This window comes from Falco biarmicus, chromosome 4 (genome assembly GCF_023638135.1).
Source record: "Falco biarmicus isolate bFalBia1 chromosome 4, bFalBia1.pri, whole genome shotgun sequence".
Classification (NCBI taxonomy): Eukaryota; Metazoa; Chordata; class Aves; order Falconiformes; family Falconidae; genus Falco; species Falco biarmicus.
In genome coordinates this window covers 105,490,391-105,500,347 of record NC_079291.1, presented here as the reverse complement: position 1 = coordinate 105,500,347, position 9,957 = coordinate 105,490,391, and positions in this window count along the sequence as shown.

Sequence of the window (9,957 nt, the reverse complement as noted above, 5' to 3'; positions counted from 1 at the left end):
GGCCCCCAGGGCCAAAGCACTGAAGCCCTGACGGCCTTCCAGTCAGAGAGGGTGATTGTCCTTCTCTTCCCCGGGGTGCTGAACATGGTGACAGCACCAATTCCCAGCTGGAGCGTCTTGCTGGCATGGGGTAGAAGAGGTTCTGAGCCCCGCCAAGAGGGAGGACACAGGGTCCTGCGCCCTCGATGATGGTGCTGGCATCTCTGTTGCTCACCAGGCCTCCCAGGAAGCCCTCTGCAGTGCTGGCCTGTTCCTGAAGTGGAGGCAGCTGGTGCACATGGCTGAGACAGGGCAGGCATGGAGGATCAGCGAGTGCCTGGTAAGCAGAGCCCCAACACCCCTGGGATCTTCCCCGGGCAAGCCCTGCCCTGTGCCCTGCGGGGGGGGTGGAGGGCTGTGCCCCCTTGGCTGCACACACCCTCCTGGAGCAGGCTCTGCTCCGCATTGCCTTTGCCCCTGGGGTCCCCAAGGGGACCCTGCCACTAGGATGGCACCCCTGCATCCCTGGGAGCCTGATGCTCCCTCTGAACCCCGGTGCCACACAGTGGGGAGCTGGGGATGTCCTGCTGGGGGGAAGGGGGATGGCCCTGGGTGGAGGGATGGCCAAACGCGGGGGCAGCTCTGCGCCGACCCTGCACCCTTCTCCTCTCTCCAGCTGGCCAAGAAGAGGAGCAGGGCCCATGGCCTACCTGCACCAGAGCCTGCATTACCTGCACAGCTCGCAGGAGCCCCTGCGATGGGAGGCTGTCAGGTTCATCGGTGAGCCATGACTCCCAGGGTCCCTGTGTCCCCAGCACAGGACCTATGGGGCACCCCTTCACCCCCTCCTGCCCCTGCCTGCACAGGTGGGGCTGGCAGGAGGCTCATCCATCCCCCTCCCTGATGCTGCACTCCGGGGTCAGCCCTCCCGGGGGGACCGTGCAGCCAGGTGGGCTGGCTGCAAGGGTCTCTGAGCGGCAGCAGCATCCTTGACACACTGTGTTGCTCCAGGGCTCGTTGGGCGGTGCTTGCGTGAGCAGTGGTACCTGGAGTACATCCGACATGGTGAGCGAGGGCAGTGGGGAGGAGGAAGGAGATAGCACGGAGCTCCCCCCCGCAACCTGGGCAAGGGGGGATCTGCTCCCAGCGTGCCTAGGGGGGACGGGGTGTTTCTGCAGGGGGCTATTCCTGAGAAGCAGCTTCCAGCCGAGCCACCTGTCCCCTGGCTGCCTCCTGGCCCTGGCAATCACAGGGTGCAGTGTGCCCTGCCTGGAGGGGACACAGGGCTGTCACCCTCACCTCTGCTGCTTTGTCCCCACAGTCCTTAAAGGCGCAATGAAAGACACCAGCCCCCTGGTCTCCTCCCTGGCAACTCAGACATTCCTCATCCTTGGACGACGAAGGCTGTAAGGGGTGGTTTAACCTGTGATTACTGCGCTTATGGCTGCCAAGGACATGGGGGAGGTGGCACTCGACCCCCAGCGAGGGCTCTGCTCAGGCAGAGACGAAGCAGCAGCCCCAGCCCGAGGATGCTCTGCAGGCTTCTCTTCCTGAAGGCTAACAGGGAAGAAGACACCTCAGCCCCAGAGGAGCTGGCGTCCTCTGGAGAGCGGCAGGACAACTGCTCTTTCCAGTGGTCCAGGGCAAAGACGTGCCCTCATGCTTCGCCTTTGCCATAAAGTGCCAGCTGCTCCACTGGGCTGTGAAGCAGAGGGGAGAAGCCCAAGGTGGAGCCGAAGCAGAACCTGAAAGCAATGCCTTCCTTCCCCTCTCCAGGGCCACGCTGCCGGAATAAATGACTTTTTCTGCCACCCACTGTCTGAGCAGCCTGCACTGCCTGGGGCTGACGTGGCCGAGCCCAGGGGCTACCAAGCCGCCGATGCTCTGGCTCCAGCAGCACAAGGCCCCTCCATGTCCCCAGCAGGATGGGCAGCTCTGCCTCCTGCCCGTGCCGCTTGTCCCCACCTGCCCTGCAGCCACTGCTGCCCAGCACGTCACGAGAGCAGCAGTAAGAGGGCACACTGCAAAACCAAGCCCTCTGTTGAGCCATCAACAAAGCCCAACAAACAAAGCCCAAGCCTTTGACCAGTCTCCAAAGGGGAGACCACCTGCGGGCAGCCAGCAGCCCCTCCACGATGCCCCGGCATGCACGGCAACAGTCTTGGCCACCTATGGCCGGGGCGGTGAGCCTGTGGCGGCACAGAGGCCGGCCGAACGGCGCTCCCCCGCTGCCCGCCGGGCTGCCTGCTCCGGCTGTCCCGCACACCGGCCCCTCAGAGCCCACGCCACCCGCCTTCCCGACCCCGCTGCCCCTGCGGCCCCACCGCCCCTCAGCACCGCGGGTCGGCCCCGCGCCTCCGCACAGAGCGGCAGAATCAGACTGGTCCGGGCTGGCAGGGACCTCTGGAGGCCATCCAGCCCAAGGCCCTGCAAAAGCAGCTCCCAGAGGAGCCGGCCGCTCAGGGTCACGGCCAGGCGGGGTTTGAGAGCCTCCAGAGACTGCCCAGCCCCGGGGCAGCCCACCCCAGGCCGTGACACCCCCACAGCAAAGCCCATCTCCTCCTGCTCGGAGGGAAGGAGCTCCCTGTGTTACCGAAATCTCGGAATGAAGAACTTATCGACACCAATGTGATGTAGATAAGCAGACATTCTTTATTGACGGCCGGGTGCGTGAGCGAGTCCTCTCACGATCAACGCACACCAAGTCTCAAAATTAGACGCCATATATAGAACTTATTCATACATATTCATTAAGTATTCATGCATAGCCATGATATTTCCCGTAAAGCGTTAACATATTCTCCTCCTATATCGATTCTGCGCAGTAGAGCTTAGAAAGGTCTAGAAATGGCTCTGGGGTACGATTTGGGTAGGTGGTATATGAGTCGGTGGTCGCGATCTCCCCTTGCCGGAATTACCTTTTACTAAAGTTCACGGTTTCTTGGCAGGTAAGCACAAGCTGTTCCAGTCGACTCTCCCCAGTTTCCATTCATCTCATATTCTGACACTTCAATACACCTTCTACCTACAGAAGACTGGTCAAATACAAAGAAACCTTTCAAACCCTAAAGTTATTACCAAAGTTTTAACAGTGGTTGTAGCCCATTCTTCTAGCCGTGGTACGGGATGTACAGAGGATCTCATAGCAGCTTTTGCTGTGCAACTATAAGTTTCATTAAAATAGATTTCTTATCCTTCTATCTTTCTATTCTATAAAATAATTTTATAAAATCAAATAATCAATCAAATAAAGTCAATCAATCTTCACTTATTAGCAAATCTATAACACCTGTGTGGCCGTTTGTGCCCGTTGCCCCTTGTCCCGTTGATAAGATCCTGTCGGGCCGAGGCCCAGGTGCGGTGCCCAGAGCCCAGGCAGCGCCCTGAGGGAAGGTGCCGGAGGCAGTGACAGGCACGGGGGCTGGTGGCCCTTCCCCTGGCCGCCTGGCCTCAGCCACTCCTGCAGCTGGGGCGAGAGAAGGCTCCAGGAGCCCAGGGACTGGGGCTCCCAACTAGGCACACGTAGAAGCCTCTGGGACTCTTTGTCCAACAGCCCTGCTGGCAGCTCCGGCGCTGGATCCAGGAGTGGTGATCTCCCTCTCTCTCTAGCTGTCTTGCCCGATGGCGCGCCCCTGCCGCCTCAGCTTTTTCTCCTAAAGTAATACAAGGCCTACCCCAGCTTCTCCTAAAGCCACATAGCTTGGTTGGATATAATTGTGAAAGGGTCAATGTTTACTGGGTGTTTGTTCCATTAAAGTTGATGTTTAGGTACGGACTTTGGGTGTTACCTCAGCGCAACCCACACCAAGGGCATTTGCGAGTCTGAGTCGCTCTCTCCCTCCTCATAGCTGGGATGTGACAGATCCCCCCTGAGTCTTCCCTCCTGCAGGCTGAACAGGCCCAGCCCCCTCAGCCTGTCCTCCTAAGGGAGATGCTCCAGTCCCCTCACCATCTTTGTAGCCCTCTGCTGGCCCCTCTCCAGTACTTCCTTGTCTCTCTTGAACTGGGGAGTACCTTCTGGAGCCCTCACCCATGGCATTCCTCCAAGGAGGTCCTTGAAGAAGCCAGCGTTAGCTCTCCTGAAGGCCAGGGCGGCAATCCTACTTGTCGGCTCGCTTCCTCAGCACAGGACCCTGAACTCCGCCATCTCATGGTCATTGCGGCCAAGGCTGCCTTCAACTTTCACATCCCCAACCAGCCCTCTGCTTGCAAAGACAGGCTGTAAGAGCACACCTTGCCTCGTTGGCTCCTCCACCACCTGCGTCAAAAAGTTACCGTCGGTGCTCTGCAGGAACCTCCTGGACTGTGTCAGCCTAGGTGGGTTGTCTTTCCAGCAGGTATCAGGGAGGCTGAAGTCCCCCGTGAGAACCAGGGCCTGGCATCGTGAGGCTGCCTGCCATTGTCTGTAGAAGGCCTCACTGGCTTCCCCTCCCTCATCAGGTGGCCCGTAGCAAACACCTACAACGGCATCCCGCGTGTTGGCGGGCCCCTTCATCTTTACCCGTAACCTCTTGACTCGTCCTGCACCCACCCCAAGGGAGAGCTCGAGACCTTCCCGTTGCTCCCTCACACAAAGAGCAACTCCACCACCTCTCCCTGCTGGCCTCTTTTCTAAAAAGTACACAGCCACCCACGACAGCATCCCAGCCGTGGAGGCTATCCCGCCATGTCTCCGTAACCGCAATGAGATCATGGCCCTGCGACCGCACACAGATCTTTCATTCTTCCTGGTGATTCCCTGTGCCGCGTGTGTGGGTGTATGGGCACTGCAGAGAGGCGATCGAGCACACAGGTTTCCCGGGAGGGGTGCAAGAGGATCCACCGCCGCCATGCACGGCCTGGAGGCGGTTGGCCTTCTGGGACTCATCTCGGGAGGCAGCTAAGGAACACATATCGCTGCTCTGCTTGGCCTGGCCTAGGCCCCAGGCGCAGGTGATGGCACGAGCATTGCCGCACTGCAGCCCTCCCCCTGCATCCTTCGCTTTAAAGCTCGCCTCGCCAGGTTGGCCCAGCAGGCCTGGGCTGGGCCCAGTGGGGCTGGGGTGAGGAGCAGGGGGACTCCCCCCGCCCCCGCCCGGCTTCCAGCCAAGGGATGATGGAACAGTGCCCTGCACCATGGCAACAGTGACCAGGGTAACCCCAGTGACCCCACCAGTGCCAGTCTGTGCGGCTGCGGCTGAGCGCACGGGAGGGCGTCTGTCGTCCCTGTGTGCCCACCAGCCTTGGAGCAAGGGGAGCCGCGCAGGCCTTGTCCCGAGCCCCAGGTGGAAGAGAGAAGAGCCTCGGCGTGCCTGACGGTGTGGGGGCTGAGCCCCAGCTCAGCCTGGCCACAAGCGGGTGCAGCCCCAGGAGCGAGGTGACAGAGGGGTCCCTACGACAAGTGGCATGCCCCCAGTCTAGATGAACCCCAGCCCCATAGAGGGAGAAGGAGGAAGAGGGAGTCAGTCCCAACCCCCTGGGGCAAGGAGCGGTCAGTGGGGCCCTGGGGCATCAGGAAGGGTCACAGTGGGGCACTTTGTGACGTGCCGTGTCACCCAGTGCTGCCCCCACAGTGTCTGGGAGGAAGGTGCTGGGGCAGGCTGGTGGCAAGGAGCCCCCTGAACAGAGCTACTTCTGCCCCACCGCCCCTGGCAGGGCAGCCCCGGGTGGTGCAGGCTTCCCTTCACCCCTTTCCTCTCTCCCTGCCGCAGGATGTCGAGGATACCCGCCAGCCACCCCAGGCAGTCCTGGCAGGAGAAGGACAGAGCTGCCCCAGCTCCCAGATCATGGCTGAAGCCCAACAATTGTAAGTTCCCGCTGCTGCATGCGTGTGAGTGTGAGGGCATCGTGGGCAGGGGGCTGCCCACGCTGCTCACCCTGCCCTGCCCTGCCCCAGACTCGCAGCCCCCGGCCAGGCTGGCAGCCAGGCTCCCATGGGGCAGCAGCCAAAGACCCGGCCCTGCCACAGCATCCCTGCGGCAGGGACCCTCCCTGCCCCTGGTACCAGTGCATCCTTCACCCAGGCACACCGGGCCCCCCTCCTGGTGCTGCCCTCCAGCATCGCACCCTCACCCCTGGGGTGCGCAGGGGACACCAGTGTCCCAGCCTTGAGCTGGGGCTGGGGACATCCCCAGGAGCTGGGCAGAGGGCTCGCGCTTTCCCCACGGCCTGACCCCAGCCCTGCCTGCTCTGTGCCCGCCAGATTCCTGCCACTCTGACTTGGCTGCGCCCATGGAGGAAGAGAATACCCTGGACATCATCCGAGGCTTCCTCAGGATCAGACCAAAGGTATGCGTGGCCACTTCTACGAGGCTGTGCCCCTACCTCCCGGCCAGTCTTTCTGCCCACATGCCCTGCTCACAAGGTGCCGGGGACTATGCCCCCTCCCAGCTATCTCTCCCCACTGACACTGTTATCCAAAAAGTGTGCGCCTTCGCCCGTTGGGCAAGAGCCAGCCGACGCACAGAGGCCAGGCATTTCTTTATTACAGATTCGCGCAAAGCTGGGGCTTAGGTGATGATGCTCTACGAAGCAAGCCCAAAGCTCAGAAGAACAAGATTAACATTTATGCAGTCTAGTTATACATACGTATTTTCCAAACTCTACCTAAAAGATGCTATTGGTAATTAGTACGCGCGGTAGCTTTCCGTTGGTCTATATATCTCTCGCTTTGATTTCAAGTTACAGTGTGTTTTTCATTTACTGCATGTCTGAGGGAGGGGTGAGGGTGAGTCCTTTAGTCCTGAATGGAGTGGGTGGTTGCGATCCTCCCCCGCTGCCTTTACCTTGCCCCTAGTTACAGTCTCGTTCCGCTGGCTTCTTGCCTTTGTTGCAAGTAACGGGCTGTTGGCACCTCCTGGGGTGAGGTGTTCCCCTTATCAGGCTTGGAGTTCTCCTTCAAGGGCACTTGTCATTAGGACAAAGTTACAGGCGTATGGCGACCCTAACTTCCCGAGCAGAAGTGAATCACTTCATGTTGACTACAATGTGATAATGGGGATCGAATGCATAGCTAGACATCAGCGCTGTCTGTCCCTCTGTCCCCTCCTCGGCTGGCAGCAAGCAGACCAGAAGCTGAAGTTTCTGGCCTCCATCTGCACCATCTGCGGCACCGCCAGCATGGACTCCAGCGTGTGGGACGAGCTTAATGACTTTCAGTGCGAGGTGGTGGACATCATCCAGGTGAGGGGACAAGCAGTCAGGCCTCAAGAGGCAGGCCCAGGGGCAGTGGGCAGTGGCACAGGGGCAGGAGAGGGCTTGGCCGGGTAGGGGGGTGCGAAGGAGCGCTGCTCCAGGTTTCTCTCCTTGGAGATGTTCTAAAGCCACTGGCGTGGCCCGACTGGAGCTGGGGGTTGGACCCAATGATGTTTGCAGGTCCCTTGGCCAGCCTGTGGCTCCGTGATGGGCACAGAACTTGCCACCACGGGGCCTGGGACCACTGAGTGCTGGGTTGGGAGGGGGTGCCAGGATGGGGGCAGCCGGGGCTCTGCCAGCCCCGCAGGCTCTTGCTGGGTGAAGGAGACTGCCCCATCCTGACGTGACTCACCCTGCTGTGCTCCCCAGGTGCTGCTGCAACAGGAGCCCACTGACGACCTGGGCACCACGGTGCGGCAGCAAGCCATGTTGGCCATCACTTCCATGAGGTACCTGCCCCGGCCCCCAGCTTGGCCTCCTCGGTGCCAGGTGGCCCCGACAGCACTCGTCCCATATGGGGGGCATCCCCAGTGCTGGGTCTGAGAGGGAGGGGCAGGGGGCGGTACAGGGTTTTCCCCCTCAACTTGAGTGTCAGTAGCGTGGGGCTTGACATGACCCCTGCGGCGTGGGAGCCGAGCCAGGTCTCCAGCCCCAGAGTCTGCCTCTCCCTGGCTGGGCCCCAAGAGCACCCCTTTGTCCCTGCAGCAGAGTGGGACTGCTTCTGGAGGAGAAGACAAGCAGCCTCCTCCAAGCCTGCTTCTGCAGCATCTTCTACCAGCACCCACAGGAGGACACCCAGGACCCCGAGGCTTCCCTCTACTCCAAGGTATGCCACAGGGTGAACCACGGGGAGATCCCCTGCCCCAGGGTCCCTTCCTGGGCACCGCAGGGCCATGGCCGTCCCTCCCTGGCTTCCAGGGCTGCCCCCAAGACTCTGTCTCCCTCGCAGACCATGGCCGTGATGGACAGCATGCTGCAGGCGCTGGTATGCAGTGCTGGCACGCTTGGCATCCTGGAGCTGCAGAACATCTTGCAGGTCTGGCCTTGGCACAGGGTCCCTATGGGCAGTGACCCCCGGCTCCAGCGGTGACCCACCCAGCGCCTGGTGCAAGGAATGGGGCAGGCAATGCCCCTCCTTCCCCGCCATGCCCCTCCCACTAGCCCCTTGCCTCCTGGCTGCTGCCAGAGCCCCTTCTCCTGCCACAGCTCACCCCACCTCTGCAGCCGTGCTTGCTGCCCATCCTGCCCAACACTCCCGCCCAGACAGACCTGCCTGTCTGGCTTGGCAAGGGGAGCCCAGCCCTGGGGCTTTCCCCCTCCAGCTTTACCACGGCACATATCCCAGAGCCCCCACCACCCTTCCTCAGGGAGCTGGTCACCACAAAGCCTTGGGGTCCCTGGGTGGGGGGTGGAGGGACGTTGTTTGAGGGGGAAGGAGTGGAAGGCAGCAGAGGCAGCAGCAGGAGCGGGATGCAGCGACCTGCCTGGCCGCAGCAGGTTGCTGCGAGAGGCAAGAAGGACACATGCCCCATCCCAGGCATTGCCCCGGAGCAAGCCTGCCTCTGCCGTGCTGCACCATGCCACCTCCCTGGCACACCGGCAGCTTTTCTCCTCCCAGGTCCTGCTGCCCTTCACCAGGTCCCAGAGGGAAGCAGTGCAGGAGAGGGCCATGGCGCGGATTGCCACGCTGATCAAATTCACCACCACCTGCTCCATGCCACAGGTACCGAGCTCCTGGTCTGGGCAGTCTCACTGCCCTGTCCCTGCAGCCCGGAGCCCTGGCACCTCCTGGGGAAGTTGGGCACCCAGTCAGCAGGAGGCTGGGAGCAGGAGTCTTTGCCCTGTCCCTGCCCTGTCCACGCTCTCTCCCAGGGCAGGGCTGGGCAGGGCTTCCGCAGGCACAGGCAGGAACTTGGCTTCCCTGCTCCGGCCTGGTGCCCGGCTGCTCTGGGAGCAGCTGGGGCTCACCTTGTGACCGGCCTCACCTTGTGCCTGCACTGCCTCTCTTCCCCCAGGTCTGCTCCTGCTTTGCACAAACTATAGTCCTCAGACACCAGTGCTCCAAGAGTCATCAGTTTGCCATACTGGGGCTGCTGGTGGGGCACCTCATTCTCTGCTGCACCTGCAAGCATGAGAGGACCCGCCACGAGGCTGCAGTCGCTCTCCATCACCTGCACACCTTCATCCTGCAGCAGAGAAGTAAGAGAGGCTGTGTCGGGCTTGGTCCCCCCCTGCATGGGCAGCCAGTGGCCACCCTCCTTGGCCAGAGAAAGCCGCATACAACCTGCCTGCCTGCCTGCAGTCTGAAGAGCCATTTCCTCTCAGCCCTGCTCACAATAGCCCTGGACCCTCCCTGCGTATCTGCTCCACAGACCTGTCAGGGCGTCCCAGTCCTTTGCCAGTGCCTTTTCTGCCCAGCACTCAGACTGCACCTCCAGCTCTGCACCCTCTCTCTCAGCACCCCGGGTTTTCTCCTCCCCAGGCAGGCAGCGCTGGCCGCATGACAGAGGGCAGCTGGAGCACCAGGAGGTCTGGCAAGCGAGGCAGCCCCAGCAGCTTTTGCAAACCAGCAGTATCAGAGAAATCTTCTTGGTAAGAAGGGCCTTCAGCTCCTGGCTGGCGGGATCAGCATGAGCGAAGGGACACCCGATGCATGGCGATAGCGGGGGCTTGTGCCGATCCTGAGCAGGGGCGAGGCAAAGGCCTCCAGTGAGCTCTGGTTCCCCATGGCACCCTGACCCCCACCGTCCATCTGCCCAGTGCAGCCTGGCTCTGCGTCCCACTCCCTGCACAGCCAAGATGCTC